The sequence below is a fragment of the Neofelis nebulosa genome, chromosome 15, assembly GCF_028018385.1.
Source record: "Neofelis nebulosa isolate mNeoNeb1 chromosome 15, mNeoNeb1.pri, whole genome shotgun sequence".
Classification (NCBI taxonomy): Eukaryota; Metazoa; Chordata; class Mammalia; order Carnivora; family Felidae; genus Neofelis; species Neofelis nebulosa.
Genome location: NC_080796.1, coordinates 24,528,697 through 24,549,560, shown reverse-complemented (window position 1 = coordinate 24,549,560; position 20,864 = coordinate 24,528,697). Strand labels below are relative to the sequence as shown.

Here is a 20,864-nt window from a genome sequence, read left to right as displayed (position 1 = left end):
GGAACAGGATTCAGCTTTTAAAAAGAAGCAGAGTCTGACATACGATACAAGACAGAGGCAGCTGGAGAATGTTATGCTAAATGCAAAAACCAGTCACAAGAGACACCATCCGATTCCACTTACATAAATTATGGAGAATAATCAAATTCACAGAAAGTAGGGGTGCCCGAGGGGTTCAGTCGGTTAAGCTCCCGACTCCTGATTTCGGCTCAGGTTATGATCTCATGGTTTGAGTTCAAGTCCCAAGTCAGGCTCCTCACTGACAGCTGCACAGCCTCTTTGGGATTCTCTCTCTCCCTCCCTCTTTCCCTCTCTCTGGCCCTCCCCCACTCTCATGTGCCTGCTTGCGTGCACACACACACACGTTCCCTAATTAAATAAATACTTTTTTTTAACTTACATTAAGTAGAATGGTTGCCAGGAGCTCGGAGAAGGGGAACATGGAGAGTTTAAGGTTATGATTTCATTTATGAAAGCATTTTTTTAAATGACAAAATTATAGAGATGGTGAACAGATTGTTAGTTGCCAGATGTTGAGTGACAGAATGAAGGAGGGAGATGCTGGTGGCTACAAAAGGATAACATAAGCCGTTTCTTGGCTTATATCCAAATAACCCCAAAATAGCGTGTAGAATTAGTGTTCCCTTTCGCCTCAGCACTATTTAAAGACATTTTTTTCTTTGCCCTAATGTAACACACCCTTCTCTTTGTGTAAGTGATCAAGGAATATTGGTATGTGGTCATGATAAAAGGTGGTATATAGGGATACTACAGACTTCAGGAGAACGGTATAACCGTCTTTTGAACATATTTACTATTTTTTATCTTACTATCTATTAACTTGTAAATTATATGTTGTTTCTGTATTTTTTTAATAGTTACACTAGAAATTACAACATGGATTCTTCACTTACCAAAGTCTGATAATCAATAATTTTAGGAGTGCCGGATGGCTCAGTCGGTTAAGTGGCTAACTCTTGATTTTGGCTCAGGTCATGATTTCATGGTTCATGAGCTCGAGCCCCACATCAGGCTCTGAGACTTTTGGGATTCTCTTTCTCTCTCCCTCTCCCAAAATAAATAAATAAACTTTGAATTTCTCCAAAAGAGACTGAATTCATTCTTTTAAAGCTTAAGAGACCAAGATGCACTTTTGTGGGTTTTTTAAGGATCTTTTTTTTTTAATGTTTATTTTTGACAGAGAGAGAGAGAGAGAGAATGCAAGCAGGGGAGGGGCAGAGAGAGGAGGACAGGATCTGAAGCAGGCTCTGTGCTGACAGCAGTGAGCCCAATGTGGGGCTCGAACTCACAAACCAGGAGATCATGACCTGAGCCAAAGTTGGATGCTCAACCGACTAAGCCACCTAGGCGCCCTGAGATCAAGATGGTTTTAACTGGAAAGTGGAAATTACTCCCTCTCACTACCTTTCACTACCTAGCCTGGAAACTCAAATCAAGATGAGTTTAAATTATAGACAAGAAATGCCAGGTAAATATCAGACAAGATAATTTGGACAAACCCTCTCACTGGAGACAACTGAAAATTTAGAGAATATACACAAAAATGTATAAAAGTGTCATCCAAATTCGTCATAAACTAGCAACTATTAAAAGTGACATTTTGCAATTTCTCTACAAAATGTCTATTTCTTTTTATTATCTACCATGGGATTCACTGGACTTCTTTGCATTGATGTCTTTTATGAGTTCTACCAAATCTCAAATATTATCTTTTCAAATACTTGCATAAGACAATTAAGTAGAAAATCTTTTTTTTTTTTTTTTAATTTTTAACGTTTATTTATTTTTGAGACAGAGAGAGATAGAGCATGAGCGGGGAAGGGGCAGAGAGAGAGGGAGACACAGAATCCGAAACAGGCCCCCGGCTCTGAGCTGTCAGCACAGAGCCCGACGCGGGGCTCGAACTCACAGACTGCGAGATCGTGACCTGAGCTGAAGTCGGACGCTCAACCGACTGAGCCACCCAGGCGCCCCAGTAGAAAATCTTTTAAAGCAGCTAGAGAGAAGAGACAGATTACTTAAAGGAGCTACAGATAGATTAGGAGCTAACTTCTCAATGGGAACAACAGAGACCAGAAACAGGAATAATGTCTTCAAGGTGATGTACAATACAACAGCCAATCTAGAAAGCTCTACAAAGTCGAAGAATCCTTTGGATATAGAAAAAACATATGTAAAATTTTTTATATAAACAGAAACCGACTTACTCACACAAAAGGGAATTCTAATATCCATTTTTCGGACTGAAGGAAAATGACCCTAGGTGTAAGCCAGAGGTATAAAAAGAAATGAAGAACAATTAGAGGGGTCAATTTAAATGAATACTGTATAAAGCAGTAACATTTTTGTGGTGTTTAGACTTAGCTAGCCAGAGAAATAAACTACATGGTAGCAATAAACATGTAAATTGGAATGTGGGTAAATGTAGCTAAAGGGTTCTCAGGCCTTTGCATCATCCTGGAAGTTAAAATTATTTATTATTTTTTAAAATGTTTATTTGTTTTGAGAGAAAGACAGAAAGGACAAGCAGGGGAAGAGCAGACAGAAAGGGAGAGGGAGAGAATCCCAAGCAGGCTTTGCACTGTCACCACAGAGCCCAGTGTGGGGCTCGAACTCATGAACCGTGAGATCATGCCTTGAGCCGAAATTAAGAGTCAGAAGGTTAACTGACTGAGCCACCCAGGTGCCCCTGTGGAGGGTTAATATTGAATGCTTCAGAATTTCTCCCCACTGTCTCTACTCAAGATGTAATCCGGTATGTTTGGAGGCTTATCAATCCTTAAAGAAAAAAGGGAGGTGCTTTGAGTCCATGTGTATGACCTTAGGTTAGCCTCTGAAACTCACTGGCCTCCAATACCGAAGTCCAGAGTAGTGATTTACTTGGTCTGTTTTCTAGATACCATCAGTGTCTGATGGTCCCACCTTCACTCTTTCTGGGGCTGGAGATCCTCTGGGTCTCAACCATGTCCTCCATTTGCCCTAGGATTAAATCACTAACCCAGGAGCCTCTGCTGTAGAGTCACCTTGTTCCTTGCCAAGGTGGCTCCAGAGTAGGCCCACCTGTTCTCTACTTGGCTATCTTCTGTGTCCCCCACACGGAGTACACGGGGCTTTCTCAATCTTCTGAACTCGACACAAGTCATGGGGAACCTATCTTTTCCAATGTTGCTGGGTCCTGAGTCATTTTAGGTGTGGCCCTACTTGTATGTGAGTCATACTGGAGAGGCCTCCATAACCCCTGGTTGTGCCTAGGAAAGCTGGTCACTAGCCCTGATTTACCTGTGCCCATTTGTATGTGCCACCTAAGGTCTGTGATCCCCTAAGGTCTGGCCCTGAGAGGGGGATAGATGAAGATGCTAACTTCTGGCCTCATGCACCTTCTTCCCTACCAATTTTTTATGTGGAAACCTTCCTCCTCTTCTTGACTGGTGGATACTTCCCAGTCTTAAACCCTAAATTTTCTTCGCCTTACACTTACAATAGAATTCCTATTCAGTGCTCTAAACTTTGCTTTTGCTATATAAAGGGACATTTGTTTCTTGAGAAATATCTTCTCATAGTTAATAAATTCTGGCCATCAGACTAGTGTTTCACCAAAGACTCCAAAAAAGTCAACTAGGAACTTTCAAGATCCTTGACTCCTTTTGTTCTAAATAGAATCTACCCTGTCCCTGAAGGAAACACCTTTTGGGCAACAAGATTTACAACAGATAAGAGTACACCTCAAAATACTTCAAATGTAGTGAGCTCAAAAATTTAAAAACTACCAATGAGATGTGAAAAACAAGCAGGTTTATTTTATTTTCCATAACTAAACCCATGTTGCTCTTGGGTACCCATCCCAGTAAGCAGTACAAGAAGAGGATAAAGTAGCCAGTTTATAGCAGCCTATTCTTTTTTTTTTTTAATGTTTATTATTTAGAGAGAGACAGAGAGGGAGAGAGAGAGAGAGAGAGAGAGAGAGAGAGAGAGAGAGAGAAAGAGCGAGCAATGTGCATGGGGGAGGAGCAGAGAGAGAGGGATAGAGAATCCCAAGCAGATTTCGTGCTGTCGGCATAGAGCCCAACAAGGGTTCAATCCCAAGAACTGTGAGATCAGGACATGAGCTAAAATCAAGAGTCAGAAGCTCAACTGACTGAGCCACCCAGGTGCCCCTAAGAGTCTATTCTCTTCTGATCTAAAATATTATCTTTCAGTTAAAAATATCTCCTCTACCGGGGCACCTGGGTGGCTCAGTTGGTTAAGTGTCCAACTCTTGGTTTCAGCTCAGGTCATGATCTTATGGTTTGTGGGACTGAGCCCCGTGTCAGGCTCTGCACTGACAGCATGGAGCCTGCTTAGGATTCTCTCTCTCCCTCTCTCTCTGCCCCTCACTCTCTCTCAAAAATAAATAAACATTAAAAATCTCCTTTACCTCTTTTCTACTACCCCTCCCAAAATAGAAGCTCCAGATTTAGTGGAAAGGTTAGATGCCCTCAAGCAGGGTAGAGAATGGCTCCAGACGTTGCCACATCAAAATGGGACAACCACTCCAGAGTGAAATCTACAGAACAAATTCACCAAATAGATAGCCAGCTATAGTGCTAAGATCCTAAAGGATCCAGAAGTTCCTATGTGCAGAATGTTGCTGATTAGTGACTTTGCCAAGGGATTGCTACAGGAGAGGCAGAGCAAAAAATGTAATTGAGAACCTCTGGGCAGGTGGCCCCAAGGAGTGACACAGAAGTCTCAACCAGATCCCTGAAGGTCAGAAGCCTCAGCAAAAGCTGAAGAAAGGTCTACTCACAAGGAAGTTGGCCATACTCCCCACCAGTAATCCCCAGGCTGAGAGAGCAGACCATGAATTTCACCAGGAGTACAGCTCAACAGCAGAGGCCGCTGAAGAGCCAGTGCAAGGCCTTCCCCTTCCCCATCACCAAACAGCAGTTTTCCGGTCCAATACACCCAGGCCCTATCTTGGGGGAGAAGAGGGGTAAGAAAATCAGAGACTGGGCATTTACCCAAAAGGGACAGTTTTAAAGAAAGGAGACTCTTATCGTGAAGAGAACGACATGTTTCTAATTGGCAAGTATACATTTAGCTTTCTACAATTCACTGGGATGTGAGTTCCTGAAAATATTCAGGTCACTTATAGAAAATTTAAAAAACTATGAATTTTATAAAACTTGAACAGCAGCATATAAATTTCAATACCAGTCCATTTTTCAAATTTATTAACATAATTGAAAAATACTCTTATTTCTTTTTTTTTCTAAAGCTATTGTTTTTACTGTTTCATTGGAGTTTTGCGTATTTACATTCTCTTTTTAATATTTTACTTTTGTTTAAAGCTTATTTATTTTGAGAGAGACAGTGAGAGAGAGAGAGAACAAGCAGGGGAAAGGTGGAAGGTGGAGGGGAACAGAGGATCGAAAGCAGGCTCTGTGCTGACAACAGAGAGCCTGATATGGGGCTGGAACTCACAAACTGCAAGATCATGACCTGAGCTGAAGTCTAATGCTTAACCAACTGAGCCACCCAGGCATCCCTCCTTTTTTCTCTTTTATTAAGTAGACTCCATACCCAACCTGGGGCTTGAACTCATGATTCTGAGATCAAGAGTCACATGCTCTACTGACTGAGCCAGCCAGGTGCCCTATATTTACATTTCACCCTCTCTTGATAAGTTCACCTTAGTGGGTTTACTATTTAATAAGGTTTGTTTTCAAGGAAATAGATCTTAGATCATATATTTATTCTATTTTTTTTCTAATGCATTAATACTCCTATATTCCATTTTCCATAGTTTTTTTAAATCTGAGTTTGATATTTATAATTGTTCTTGTTTGATAATGAACTTTTTTAATGTTTATTTATTTTGAGAGACAGAGAGAGAGGGAGAGAACCCAAGCAGGCTCCACACTGTCAGCGCAGACCCCAACTCAGGGCTTGATCCCACAAACCAGAGATCATGACCTGAGCTGAAATCAAGAGTCGGACACTTAACCAACTGAGCCACCCAGCACCCTGATAATGAAAATACTTAAAAGAATGCATTTTCTTCTGAGTCCAGTTTTTTCTTTTTTCTTAAGATTTTATTTTTAAGTAATCTCAACACCCAATATGGGGCTCGAATTCACACCCACGAGATCAAAAGTCAGACAGACGCTCCACCAACTAAGCCTACCAGGCGTCCCTTCTGAATCCAACTTTTTAACATGAAGGTATGAAGAAAGATTTATTTCACTCCCAATGGGTGAATCTTATTTGCACTCATGCTTATAAATAACAATATCAGAAATCTTTCAAATCATAATCAGCGAACACGGTTTGTATTATATTTTGGATTTAGTCAGGTTTCTTTGTGATCTAATCTATGGACAAAATCTATAAGTATTTTATAAGTGAGAAGCAAGTGTATTACCTGTTTGCTAGATATAGATGGAGATGAAGAAAAGCATATCAATTAATCTTATTAGTCCAACTTTTATTTCTCTACATCTTCACATATTTTTTTGTCTACTTTATCATTCAAGTATTATAAGAGGTTAGATGAGGTTTTCCACTACTATTATATTTTTCATATATTTTCTTTATACTCCTGAAAAGAACCTTTTGGTTCATATATTCTGGTTATATCTTACTTGGGTTACACCCTTTATGAACATGAGTGATATTCCTCTCTAAATTCAACTTTTTCTGGGGGTGCCTGGCTGGTTCAGTCAGTAGAGCATGTGACTTGGGGTTGTAAGTTCAAACCCCACGTTGGGCATAGAGCCTACTTAAAATAAGTAAAATAAAAACAAAATATAATCTTTCTTTAATGTTTATTTATTTATCTTGAGGGAGAGAAAGCACAAGCCAGGGAGGGGCAGAGAGAAAATCCCAAGCAGGCCCCACACTGTCAGCATGGGGCCTGACATGGGCTCAACCCCACAAACCATGAGATCATGACTTGCCTAAGCCAAAATCAAGAGTCAGATGCTTAACTGATTTAGCCACCCAGGTGCCCCAAAAATCTTTTCATAAACAAATAAATGCAACTTTTTCTGTCATTGTAAGGTTTTTATTGCATTTTTTGCACACTGTTTTTTGCATTTCTTTGCATACTTTTTTTTTTTTAAGTAAGCTCTAGGGGGGCGCCTGGGTGGCGCAGTCGGTTAAGCGTCCGACTTCAGCCAGGTCACGATCTCGCGGTCCGTGAGTTCGAGCCCCGCGTCAGGCTCTGGGCTGATGGCTCGGAGCCTGGAGCCTGTTTCCGATTCTGTGTCTCCCTCTCTCTCTGACCCTCCCCCGTTCATGCTCTGTCTCTCTCTGTCCCAAAAATAAATAAAAAACGTTGAAAAAAAATTTAAAAAAAAAAAAAAAAAAGTAAGCTCTAGGCCCAACGCAGGGTTTGAACTCACAACCCCAAAATCAAGACCTGCATGCTCTACCATCTGAGCCACCCAGGTGCCCCTGCATACTCATTTTTAATTTGAGTCACTTTTCTAAATTATGTCTTCCATAGACAATATATGTGTGTGCTTGTATCTTTTTACTTGATCTGAGCATCTCTTTTCCTTTATTAGAAAATTTTACCCCTTTTAAGTTGTACAGGTTTGCATGGGTGAATAGAGAGAGTAGGTTCTACTTTTTTTTTTTAAGTTTTTGTTGTTGTTAAGTTTTTATTTAAGTAATCTCTACATCCAACATGGGGCTCAAACTCATGACCCCGAGATCAAGAGTCACCCGCTCTTCCAACTGCGCCAGCCAGGCACTCCAAGTAGGTCCTAATTCTGTATTATTTCATAACTTTTGTTTTTCATGCTTAATATTGTCTCTGATTTCTAACTTTTATTATGCAGTTTCTATTTACTTTGTTTGCTCCCTCTCCTATCCTCTGCCAAAGAAATTTGGAAGTCATAATCTGTTTTTTGTTTTCCTTTTTTTTTTTTTTAAACCAATGATAACCTTTAAGATTTTTAAATAAATCCTTAGACCTTTATGTTTTTCAGTCAGTTAACTTCAGAATTAAACCGTATAGATTTGACACTTGTCAATTTTGGGTCACGTCCTACAATTTTTATATCATTCTATTATTGCCAAATTATTATTATTGGCAATACATCACAGAACTCCTGTTCCAATGATACTAACAACAACAGCAGTCTGTTTCGTGCTTAAAAAAAAAAAGAAAGAAAGAAAAAGTTTCTGACTTACTGGACTTAATGTTGACAACTCACTATTTATACTACATCTTCTACAGTTATGCATGATTTCTTGTTTTATTTTTTGATTAGCTGGATTACAAATTCAAGTAATATTTTCCAAATATATTTGTTAAAGATTTATTTAAGTAATCTCTACACCCAACGTGGGGCTGAAACTCACAACCCCAAGATCAAGAGTCACACGCTCTACTGACTGAGCCAGCCAAGGGCCCTTCAATTATGACATTTTACAGACTTTCTGTTACCACTGCACATTAAAGGCAACTCAGCAAGATATACAATCCCAGGGTCACACCTTTCAGTCAATTATCAATCAAATGAAAGGTTTCTGAGTACTTACTTTGTGCCAGGTGATCCCTGCCCTTATAAGGATGACATTGAAAACATAATTTTAAGGAAGTTAAATATTACAAAAAGTGGTATACAGGAAGCTAAAGGAATATAAAGTAATTTAACCTAGTTTAGATTTAACCCGGTTTGAAGGGAGATATTCCTGAAGAAATGAGATCTGAGACCAAAAGGATAATTAAGAGTCAGCAGGTAAAGCACGAGAGGTGGTAGAAAAACCAGGGGTGGTCCTGCGTGTACAAAGGGCTTGAGGTGGAGAGAGGAATAGTCATCCCAGATGAAGCGATAAGGAGTACGTTTATCCACAGAGAACTTAAAACAAAAAAATAAAACCTACTAAAAGTCTACTTTTTATCAGCAGCATGAGTCAGCCATTCTAAACAGTATCAGCGGTAAAACACTTCCCAGACTTCCGACTTCAGCAAGGACCTGTAAAGAGTTTGAAAGAGGTCACTCTGTACTTAAAACAAGAAAAAGTTGGGCAAACTAAAAATCAGTGATTTTTCTTGGACTCATTAGAGAACTGTGGCTGCAGGACAAATCACCACCCCAAATTCTGGAGAAACAGGCTCATTCAGGGACACAGCTGAAATCTGCTTACCTGAAGCCGAACTGCTGGAGCCATAAACTGGCAGAAACATTTCAGTGGTTATACTGACAAACGCCAGTCTGCACGGGGACCAGCATGGGAGCGAGGAAATAAATCCGGAGAGCCGCAGTCTTGGGGGGACTACCACAACCTCACAGATTTTTACCTCCAGTAGCCCCACCAGTCTCTCATGGTGAAGATCCAAGCAAGATCCCCTTGTGGCTGTGGAAGGGTGTGGGGAGAAGGGAGAATAATCGTATAGTCCAGAGCTTTCTCCATAACACAGCAGGCCTACTCTGCAGGAGAAAAGACCATCAAACATGATAAAGGCAAGTGTGTGACTCCAGCCCCATCCAACCTTCCTATCTCTTCTAAGAGAGAGGAACAAAGCTAAGAAAAACTTGTGAAGGTCATAGCCTGCAGACACGCTAAAAGCCCACTGAAACGCTGAAGTTTAATCGTGAGATTACAGGATATTCCCCTTTCCTGCAAGTGCAAACTCTCTCCAGTGAGGAGGTCTCAGGGAAGCCCAAACATCACAGGAAGATCAAAAACAAGACACTAGAAGAACTATGTCAGGGCTCACACTACATCCAGTTTCGGGATGCTTTTATCCTGAGAACGGGAGCTAGCCAAGACTGTCCTTTCTCACCACGCCTCTTTAACATCTGTCTTAGTCAGTTCAGGCTGCAATAACAAATTACCATAGACTGGGTGGTTTAAACAAGACACATTCATTTCTCACAGCTCTGAAGGCTGGGAAGTTGAGAACAGGGTACCGAATGCTCAGTAAGGGCCCTCTTCCTGGTTATATCCTCAAATAGCCTTTCCTTGATGCAAACAAGCAGAAAAAGAGATTCGTACCTTTTCCTCTTTTATAAGGACATTAATCCTATCATAAGGGCTCCACCCTCATAACCCAAGGTGCTTATTACTTCCCAAAACCTCACCCAAATACCATCTCATTTGGGGTTAGTGTTTCAACATATGAATTTGGGGAAAACAAAAACCCTCAGTCCACAGCAATATTATATTGCAAGTCCTGGCTACTGCAATAAAACAAGCAACAGAAATAAAATGCATGTAGATTGGAAAGAAGAAATAAAATGGTTCTTGCTTGCAAATGACATGATTGCCTATATAGAAATTCCCAAAAACCTACCACATTTCTCGAACTATAGGCATACCTCAGAGATGCAGGTTCAGTCCCAGACCATCACAACGAAGCAAATATCACAATAAAACAAGTCAAATGATTTCCTTTGGTTTCCCGGTGCAAACGTAAAAGTTATGTTTATGCCATACTGTAGTATATAGAGTGTGCAAAAGCATTATGTCTAAAGGAACAAGTACATACCTTAATTAAAAAATACTCTATGCTTGGGGCGCCTGACTGGCTCAGGTGGTAAGCATCTGACTTTGGCTTAGGTCATGATCTCATGGTTCTTGAGTTCAAGTCCCACATCTGGGGAGCTCGAGCCCAGCTTCAGGTGACCCCTGCCCCTCTCCCTCTCTCTTTCTCTCTCTCTCTCTCTCTCTCTCTCTCTGCCCCTCACTCACTTGTGCCCTCTCTCTCTCTCTCTCAAAAAAAAAAAAAAAAAGCAATACTCTATGCTAAAAAATAAGCTAACCATCATCTAAGCTTTTAACAAGTCATAAACACTGATCACAGATCACCATAACAAACATAATAGTACTGGAAAAGTTGGAAATATTGTGAGAATTACCAAAATGTGACAGTCACAAAGTAAGCAAATGATGTTGGAAAATGGCACCAATAGACTTGTTTGATGCAGGGTTGCCACGATCTTCAATTTGTAAAATACACAGTATCTGCAAAGCACAGTAAAACGAAATGCAATAAAAGGAGATATTCCTGTAATAACCTATTATACCAAGGTTGCAGGATACAAGATTAATATATAAAAGTCTATTGCTTTCCTATATACCCGCAATGAACAATCAGAATTTAAAATTATTGGGGGGAAGCCTGGGTGGCTACTCTAGATTTCGGTTCAGGTCATGATCTCAGGGCTGTGAGACGGAGCCCCACATTGGGCTCCATGCTGGGTGTGGGGTCTGCTTAATTACTTTCTCTCTCCCTCTACCCCCTCTGCCCCCCTCACCAAATAAAAGAAACAAAATAATTTTTTAAAACCTATAATAGCAACTCATCCTGCCAAATAAGTAAATAAAGAATACTTGGATGTAAACCTAAGAAAATATTTGCAATATTTATAAGTGGAAACTATAAAATTCTGATAAAAAATGGAAGTTCTAAATAAACAGATGTTTCATGTTCATATATTAATAGATTCAATATTATTAAGATGTTAATTCTTCCAACATGATCTGTAGATTTGATGCAATTCAAATCACATTCTTTTCAAGCTATTTTGTAGATACTGACAAAATGATTCTAAAGTTTATATAGAAAGACAAAAGACATAGAATAGCCAACATAATACTGAAAACAAAGTTGGAAGACTCAAATTACCTGATTTCAAGGCTTACTATAAAGCTACAGTAATCAAGAGAGTACGGTATCCATAAAAAAAAAAAAAAATCATAGACACATAGAGCAACAGAACAGAGAGCCCAGAAATATCCCCATAAAATACTGTCAACTGATTTTGACAAAGGGGTGTCAAATAAAAAAATATGTGTCACCACTTGTTAAAGATAACAAGTAAGACATTATTAAACAGGAATTATTGCAATAAGATCTGAAGAAGGAGAGAGAGAGAGAGACGTGTCTCTCAATTCTGAATACAACAAGGACAAATGGAGATTTATAGCCAAGGAGCAGGTGGGATTCAGAGAATGGAAAATACTAAAAGGAAACATTGGAGTAAGGGGGATTCTTGCCAGACCCACCCAGCAGGGGATTCTTGCTAAAGACAGGCCATGGTGATAAGATATTGAGGATGAGAGATTAGGAATTTGATGTGATATCAAGGGTCATTACTTACTAAGAATGGGGAGTCTTCCAAACTGATTTAGAATTCTTGCTAAAACTGAACTAAGCAAGCCAAGGACAGGGCGCAAAGTTGGGGCCTAGTAGAGAGGAGGGCCAAGAGGAGCCTGACCAAGGTTTGGTCAAGGAGAGTGTCAGGAGTAAAGACAATAGAATGAAAAAAAAAGGAAGTCTTTTCAACAAATGATGTGCAACAATTGGATGTCCATGTGCAAGGGGGAGGAGGAGGAGGAGGAATGAAACTAGACTTACACTTTTCACAAAAATTAATTCAAAATAGGCCATAAGGGGCACCTTGGTGGCTCAGTCGGTTAAGCATCCAACTTCAGCTCAGGTCATAATCTCCCAGTTTGTGAGTTTGAATCCAGCATCAGGTTCTCTGCTGTCAGCGCAGAGCCTGCTTTGGATCCTCTATCCCCCTCTCTCTCTGCACTTCCCCAGCTCCTTCGTTCTCTCTCTCTCTCTCTCAAAAATAAACGTTGAAACAGACCATAAATCTAAACATAAAATACAAAAACAAAAAACTCCTAAAACATAAGAGAAAATCTCAGGGACCTTGGATTTGGAAATGTATTTCATTTTTATTTTTTCAAACTTCCTTGGCAATGAATTTTTAGATACAACACAAAAGCATCATGCATTTAAAAAATAAATTGGATTCTATTAAGACATTTTTTTAAGTCTCTTTAAGAACTGTAAGTTGTGTCAACCAAAATCTACACATGAACAAAGAAACTCATATGAAGGTCCTATAAAATGACCAATAAAATAATCAAACCTTTGGAAAATCTGATAATGAACACAAGAAAATAAGCATAAAATACCACAAAATAGGAAAGAAGGCCAACCTCACTTACGGCTATAAAAACAAAAATCCTAAATAAAGACAGGTAAATTTAATTTACCAGTGTGTTAAAAAGATAACACTCTATGACCAAGTAAGATTTATTCCAGGAACACAAGGGTGGTTCCACATCAGGAAATCCATTAATGTGACTTACTCCAGTAAGAAAGAGTTATTTGGTTATTTTGGTTACATGGTTATTTTGATAGATGCCAAAAAGACATTTGATACAAATATAATACCCATCCTTATAGATATTAATATACATTACCATAACTTACACAGGGGAGGGAAGAAACACAAAATGAGTAATATCTATAGGAATGAAATTATAAAACTTCACTGTAAAACTTCACGTTTTGATATGTTTCTATATTGTTTTATTTTTTTCCCAATGAGCTTGTATTACTTTTTGTAAAAATAATGATTAAAAAAAAATAAACCTTGCAGGAAGCCCTGAATTACAAGTTACACAGAAAATAATGCAAAACTTTCTTCAGGTAGTTGTGATTTATATTCAGTACCAATAGAAATAATACAGTCCAGAGAATGAATGAAGAGAAAGAATATATAACAGAACATAGAAATAACTATTTTAAAAAATACATGAGAGGAGCACGAGGGTGGCTCAGCCAGTTAAACGTCCAACTTTGGCTCAGGTTGTTATCTCAGAGTTCCTGAGTTCCAGGCCCTGGTAGGGCTCTGTGCTGACAGTGGGGAGCCTGCTTCAGCTCTGTCTCCCTCTCTCTCTGCCCCTCCCCCGCCAAAACAAATTAACATTTAAAAAAAACCTATGAGACCTTGTTTGACTTTAAAATACTACAAAAACAGGGGCGCCTGGGTGGCGCAGTCGGTTAAGCGTCCGACTTCAGCCAGGTCACGATCTCGCGGTCCGTGAGTTCGAGCCCCGCGTCAGGCTCTGGGCTGATGGCTCGGAGCCTGGAGCCTGTTTCCGATTCTGTGTCTCCCTCTCTCTCTGCCCCTCCCCCGTTCATGCTATGTCTCTCTCTGTCCCAAAAATAAATAAAAAAACGTTGAAAAAAAAAAAAAATTTAAAAAAATAAAATACTACAAAAACAGGGGAGCCTGAGTGGCTCTGTCAGTTGAGCATCTGGCTGCAATTCAGGTCATGATCTCACTGTTCTTGGGTTCAAGCCCTGCGTCGGGCTCTGTCCTGACAGCTCAGAGCCTGGAGCCTGCCTTGGATTCTGTGTCTCCCTCTCTCTCTCTCTGCTCCTCTCCTGCTTACACTATGTCTCTCTCTCAAAAATAAAGATTGAAAAAATATTTTAAAAAAAATAAATAAAATACTACAAACACAAATCAAAAGATAAGCCTCAGACTGAGAAAAAAATATTTACAAAACACATATCTAAGGGCTTATATCCAAAATATACAACTCTTAAAATTCAACAAGTAAAAAAAAAAAAAAATTCAATTTTTTTGTTTTAACATTTATTTTTGAGAGAGAAAGTGTGAAAGGGGAAGGGGGAGCGGGGAGGGGGGGGGGGGGGACAGAGGATCTAAAGCGGGCTCTGCACTGCTAGCAGCGAGCCCGACGCAGGGCTCGAACTCACAAACTATGAGAGATCATGATCTGAGTCAAAGTCTGACACTCAACCAACTGAGCCACCCAGGGGCTCCAAAAACTCAATTTTTTTTTTTAACGTTTATTTATTTTTCAGACAGAGAGAGACAGAGCATGAATGGGGGAGGGGCAGAGAGAGAGGGAGACACAGAATCGGAAGCAGGCTCCAGGCTCTGAGCCATCAGCCCAGAGCCTGACGCGGGGCTCAAACTCACGGACCGTGAGATCGTGACCTGAGCCGAAGTCGGACGCTTAACCGACTGAGCCACCCAGGCGCCCCCAAAAACTCAATTTTTAAAACAGGCAAGAGATCTGGACATCACACCAAAGAAAATAAACAGACGGCAAATGAGATGAGACGGCAAAAAAGATGCACAACGTGATTTGCCACTGGGGAAATACAAATTAAAACAACGACCTTCCACTACACCCCTTTTAGAATGGCTCAAATCCAGGGGCTTAGTCGGTTAAGTGATCGACTTCCGCTCAGGTCATGATCTCACGGTTGGTGAGTTCTAGCCCCGCGTTGGGCTCTGTGCTGACAGCTGGGAGCCTGAAGCCTGCTTCAGATTCTGTGCCTCTCTCTCTCTCTGCCCCTCCCCCACTTGCAGTCTGCCTCTCTTTCCTCTCAAAAATAAATAAACATTAAAAAAAAATTTTTTTTTAAAGAATGGCTAAGGGGCACCTGGGTGGCGCAGTCGGTTAAGCGTCCGACTTCAGCCAGGTCACGATCTCGCGGTCCGTGAGTTCGAGCCCCGCGTCAGGCTCTGGGCTGATGGCTCGGAGCCTGGAGCCTGTTTCTGATTCTGCGTCTCCCTCTCTCTCTGCCCCTCCCCCGTTCATGCTCTGTCTCTCTCTGTCCCAAAAAAAATAAATAAAAAACGTTGAAAAAAAAAAAAAAAATTTAAAAAAAAAAAAAAAAAAAAAAAGAATGGCTAAAATGCAGAGCACTGACATCAAATGCTGTGAAGAATGTGGAGCAGCACGAACACTCACTCTTTGCTGGTGGGAACGCAAATGGTGGGAATGCAAATGGTGGGAATGCAAAATGGTGAAACCAGTTTGGAAGACAATTTGGCAATTTATTACAAAGCTAAACACACTTTTCTTATATGGTCCAGCAAGTGTGCTCATAGGTATTTCCTCAACTGATTTCAAAACTGTGTCAATACCGGGCGCCTGGGTGGCTCAGTCGGTTGAGCTTCCCACTTTGGCTCAGGTCATGCTCTCGTGGTCTGTGAGTTTGAGCCCCATGTCGGGCTCTGTGCTGACAGCTCAGAGCCTGGAGCCTGCTTCGGATTCTGTGTCTCCCTCTCTCTCTGCTCCTCCTCCACTCATGCTCTGTCTCTCTCTCTCTCAAAAATAAAAAATAGACATTGAAAAAAATTAATAAAAAAAACTTGTGTCAACATTAAACTCTATACGATAATACATAATACAATATACATAACTGTCAAAACTGGAAGCAGACAAGATCTCCTTCAAGGGGTAAATAATTTGTGTTATATCCATATAATGGAATATTATTTAAAGATAAAAACAAATGAGGCATTAAACCATGAAAAGACAGGGAGGAACCTTAAATGTATACTGCTAAGTGAAAGAAGCCAATCTGAAAAGGCTGTTGAATCCAAATATATGACATTCTGGAATAAACTATGGAGACTAAAAAGATCAGTAGTTGCCAGACATGAGGAGATGAGGAGAAGGGATAAGGTGAAGTACAAGGGATTATTTTCATGGCAACGAAGCTACTCTCTATGATACTATAACTGTGGATATATAATACTATGCATTTGACAAAACTCCTAGAACATCACAGCATAAACAGTGAATCTTAGTATATGAAAATTTAAAGGAAAATCATTTATGTTTTTTAATGTTTATTTATTTTTGAGAGAGAGAGAGACAGAGTGTGAGTGGAGAAGGGCCAGAAAGAGAGCAGAAGACACAGAATCTGAAGCAGACTCCAGGCTCCCAGCTGTCAGCACAGAGCCTGATGCGGGACTCAAACTCACAGACCATGAGATCATGGCCTAAGCTGAAGTCAGATGCTTAACTGACTGAACCACCCAGGCGCCCCTAAAGGAAAATCATTTAGAAGTGGCAGAGATCCTAGAAAAAAATGCAGATTGTGACAAAATAATGTAATTGCATTACAAATCAACAAAACAACTTCACTAATGGGGAAGATGGTGCTGATCCAAGTAACTCTGGAAATAAGTGGAGGCTGTAAGATTAAAGTCAAAAGATGCCGTGCCTGGGTGGCTCAGTCGGTTGGGCATCCGACTTGGGTTCAGGTCATGATCTCACACTCCGTGAGTTCGAGCCCAGCATCAGGCTCTGTGCTGACAGCTCAGAGCCTGGAGCCTGCTTCAGATTCTGTGTCTCCCTCTCTCTCTGCCCCTCCCCTGCTCATGCTCTATCTCTCTCTGTCTCAAAAATAAATAAAAACATTAAAAATAAATAAAGTGGGGCGCCTGGGTGGCCCAATCGGTTGAGCGTCCGACTTCAGCTCAGGTCACAATCTCACCGTTCGTGAGTTCATGCCCCGCGTCAGGCTCTGGGCTGATGGCTCAGAGCCTGGAGCCTGCTTCCGATTCTGTGTCTCCCTCTCTCTCTGCCCCTCCCCTATTCATGCTCTGTCTCTCTCTGTCTCAAAAATAAATAAACGTTAAAAAAAAATTTTTTTAAGTAAATAAATAAATAAATAAATAAATAAAGTAAAAAAAAAAAAAAAAAAAAAAACCGTCCATAGAACCGTAGTCTCATTCCCATTGGGGCTTAATTTTCGATACTGCTATTCTTGTATACTACAATCAATGCACTGGAATTGAAGTAAATGGGTGGGATGGTGTGGCAGGGGGGAGGGGGACTTGGGGGAGCCAATGTTCTCACTGTTGAAATGGGAATTTGCAAACAAGCAAGGGGAGTGCTCACTTCAGCAGCACATACACAAACAAGGGGAGGAGGCCACAAAGATCCCTGTGGTAATGGACTGGAGTTGGAGAGAGTATGAACTTATGTTTACCTTAATGAATAGTTACATATAAAAAAATTTATAGATACGTGTATATACACTGGTTAGCATATACACATATATTTCCTTCATCTGTCAGCTGAGCAATGACAACCCAGTATCAAAAAATACACCTAGCATCCAGATCTTGGATCTTAATACTCTTCTCTAATAAAAGGAACCAGAGTGCCTTGGAGAAACAGCTGAATCCAGAACTGGGGCAGGAAACATCCAACACAAAACTGGACCATCTTTCAGTGCCAGAAAGTAAGAAGTACTAAAAACAAACAAATAAAATCACAACGATAAGGGTATGTCAAAGGGACCCAGGAGCCAACTGAAAGAGCTCCCAGTGACCAAAGCTGGGACCATTTAAGCATAAACAACATAAAGTAGTACTGGATTATAACCAAAAGTATTAAACAAAAAAAAATTCCATGAGCCCGTATGGATATAAAAAAATGACTGAATAAATAAGTACATGGTAGAGAAGAGACAAATTTCCTCTATAGAATTACAAATAATTTATGTAGATACTCTGTCTTCATAGAAGTAAAGCCTACCTCCCTGCTCCTTAAGTATGAGCTGCCTATGATGACTTCTTTCCAAAGACTGCAGTATGGAAAGAGGGGTGATGAGGGGAAGAAACTCAGCGTACAGAAATGACAAATAATCACCTCAGCCGGGTGATCCAGATGATCAGTCATGCTGCTAGAAAATATTTTTGATATAATGTAATGAAAAAAGGTAATTTATTTCTGTGGCTTTGTTCCCCAAGATCCACAAGTTCAAACTAATCATAAGAAAAACATCAGACAAATGCCAAGTGAGGAACATTCTATATAATACCTAGCCAATACTCCTCAAAACTGTCACAGTGTTGGAAAGTCCAGGGGCACCTGGGTGGCTCAGTAAGCTGAGCATCTGACTTCGGCTCAGGTCATGATCTCCAGATTGCTGAGTTAAGCCCCACATCGGGGTCACTAATGTCAGCCCAGAACCCACTCCAGATCTTCTGTCTCCTCTCTCTGCGCTTGCCCCGCCTACACTCTCTCAAAAATAAAATATATTTTTTAATTTTTTTAACCTTTATTTATTTTTGAGACAGAGAGAGACAGAGCATGAACGGGGGAGGGTCAGAGAGAGGGAGACACAGAATCTGAAACAGGCTCCAGAGCCTGACGCGGGGCTCGAACTCACGGACTGCGAAATCACAACTTGAGCCGAAGTCGGACGCTTAACCAACTGAGCCACCCAGGCGCCCCAAAAATAAAATATGTTTTAAAAAATGGGAAGTCTTGGGGCGCCTGGGTGGCGCAGTCGGTTAAGCGTCCGACTTCAGCCAGGTCACGATCTCGCGGTCCGTGAGTTCGAGCCCCGCGTCAGGCTCTGGGCTGATGGCTCAGAGCCTGGAGCCTGTTTCCGATTCTGTGTCTCCCTCTCTCTCTGCCCCTCCCCCGTTCATGCTCTGTCTCTCTCTGTCCCAAAAATAAATTAAAAAAAAAAAAAAAAAAAAAAAATGGGAAGTCTGAGAAACTATCCAAGAAGAGCCTAGAGGGACACGATGCTTTATTACATGTAATGTACTGTGGATAGGGTCCTGGAACAGCAGCATATTAGGTAAAAAGTAAGAAAATATGAATAAGCATGAACTTCAATTAATAACAATGTATCAAAGAAGCTGCCCTCCCCCCAAAAGGACCCACCCCCAGGATGTAGGATGTGGCCCAGCCCTCATATAGAATTTCATCTTACATTCTACCTGCCTGATATGTAGAGAACCCCGATCCTTAAAATTTAGGTTGTCCACTGAGAATACCCCAAATAATCCCCCCAATACTCCATGCGGTGGAGGCAAATGGAAATCCTCTCCGGAGGAATGTGACTCTGTCCTGGCCTAATGTTATTGCTACAATGTGTAGAGGCTGCTTTTAGGCAACAGGCTTGAGCAACAGAAACTGGATCAAGGCACAAAGACCCACAGCGACCACCTGGTTGAATACAGACATGCACATCAGGCGACCCACCTCAAAGTATCCATAGGCCCTAAGTGACCAATGGGCTACTTATAACCAGGTGCGGTTAACAAAAAATAGAAAATCCCACCCGACAGCACACCTCACTTTCCCCCTTTACAAATTAGCCCCTACCCACTGCCTTGTTGGAGAAGGTCTATGTGGTCCTGCCCACAGCTCTTTTGCAATGTACTCGATAAACTTCTGGCGCCATTGTTCTGCCGCAGGTAAATCCTATCACTTCCTGCCACCAGTTTGCACTCAATCCGGTCGGTCGCCTTAAATCTGGGAGCCCCCAGGCCATTGGAGGAGACACACCACATTCTGGTGACCCAAATAACCACGTGCATAAACAAACAAGAAACCACGGGCAAGAACAAGCAGGAAAACAGACCAGAAAAGAGACACACAAAATTTCACTTGGACGCAAGTGACCCAGGGACGCCCCTGTCTTCCGGCCTCCCACCAGCCTCTAACCTCCTCTCCAGCCGCAGCCTCCGGAACCGTCTTCTCCGCGACCCTCTGCCCCGGCCAGCAGCCGACACAACATTTGAGCTTCACGCCCCGTCGCCGTGGGCCACGAGCTCCCGGGCTCACCCGAACGACTCCACGGTCCGCTCCCCGGCACCTGCGGGCCTCGCCCCCACCTGTCTCGGAGCTGCCGCTCGGCCAAGACCTGGTGGCTCCCGAGGACGTGGGTCCCACCGCCGCGGGACCCGAGCGGAGCCGAACCAGGCCCCCTGGACCTGCGGGCCCGGGGCCGCCACGCGGACGCCCGGCTCGGTGGCTTCCGGACGGCCACTTCCTGCACGAGGCCGCGCGGCTCATCGGAAGACGCCCGGCACGCGACTCACCTCCGCAGGCTGCGGGCTGCGCCGGCGCGTTCTCTTCCGAAGGCCCACCCTCCGGCCCCGCTAGGAGCCTCGGAGGGGCCCCGATGGCCTCCCCCACGGAGCCCGGGCTTCTGCCTGAACCGCTCCGGGCGCCTGCAGCTGGCTCCCAAGCGGTGGGCCAAATGGAAACAATAAGGCTTCTTGCAGCAAAGAGTAAAAACGTATACAACTTCTCCCTCTCTGGGTGCAGATTCACACGCTGCCACCCCCACCCCACCACAAGCACACTACTGGGGAGGGGGGCATTTCTCTTAACACATTGTACAAATTTAACCAAAACGTTACACAAAGCAATTTTTAAAGAAATGACTGGAGCAAGGAGAGCAAAGGAGAGATCGTAGACGAGTCAGAGAGCCAGGAAGAAGGCCCTTCAGGCTG

The 20,864-nt window shown here is 41.9% G+C and overlaps 1 pseudogene; it reads left to right on the top strand.

The window, feature by feature from the left end:
• The window catches only part of LOC131495538 (small ribosomal subunit protein eS4, X isoform-like), a 61,805-nt pseudogene extending 41,294 nt beyond the window's left edge, over nucleotides 1–20,511 (top strand).
• Nucleotides 20,512–20,864: the final 353 nt, after the last annotated feature.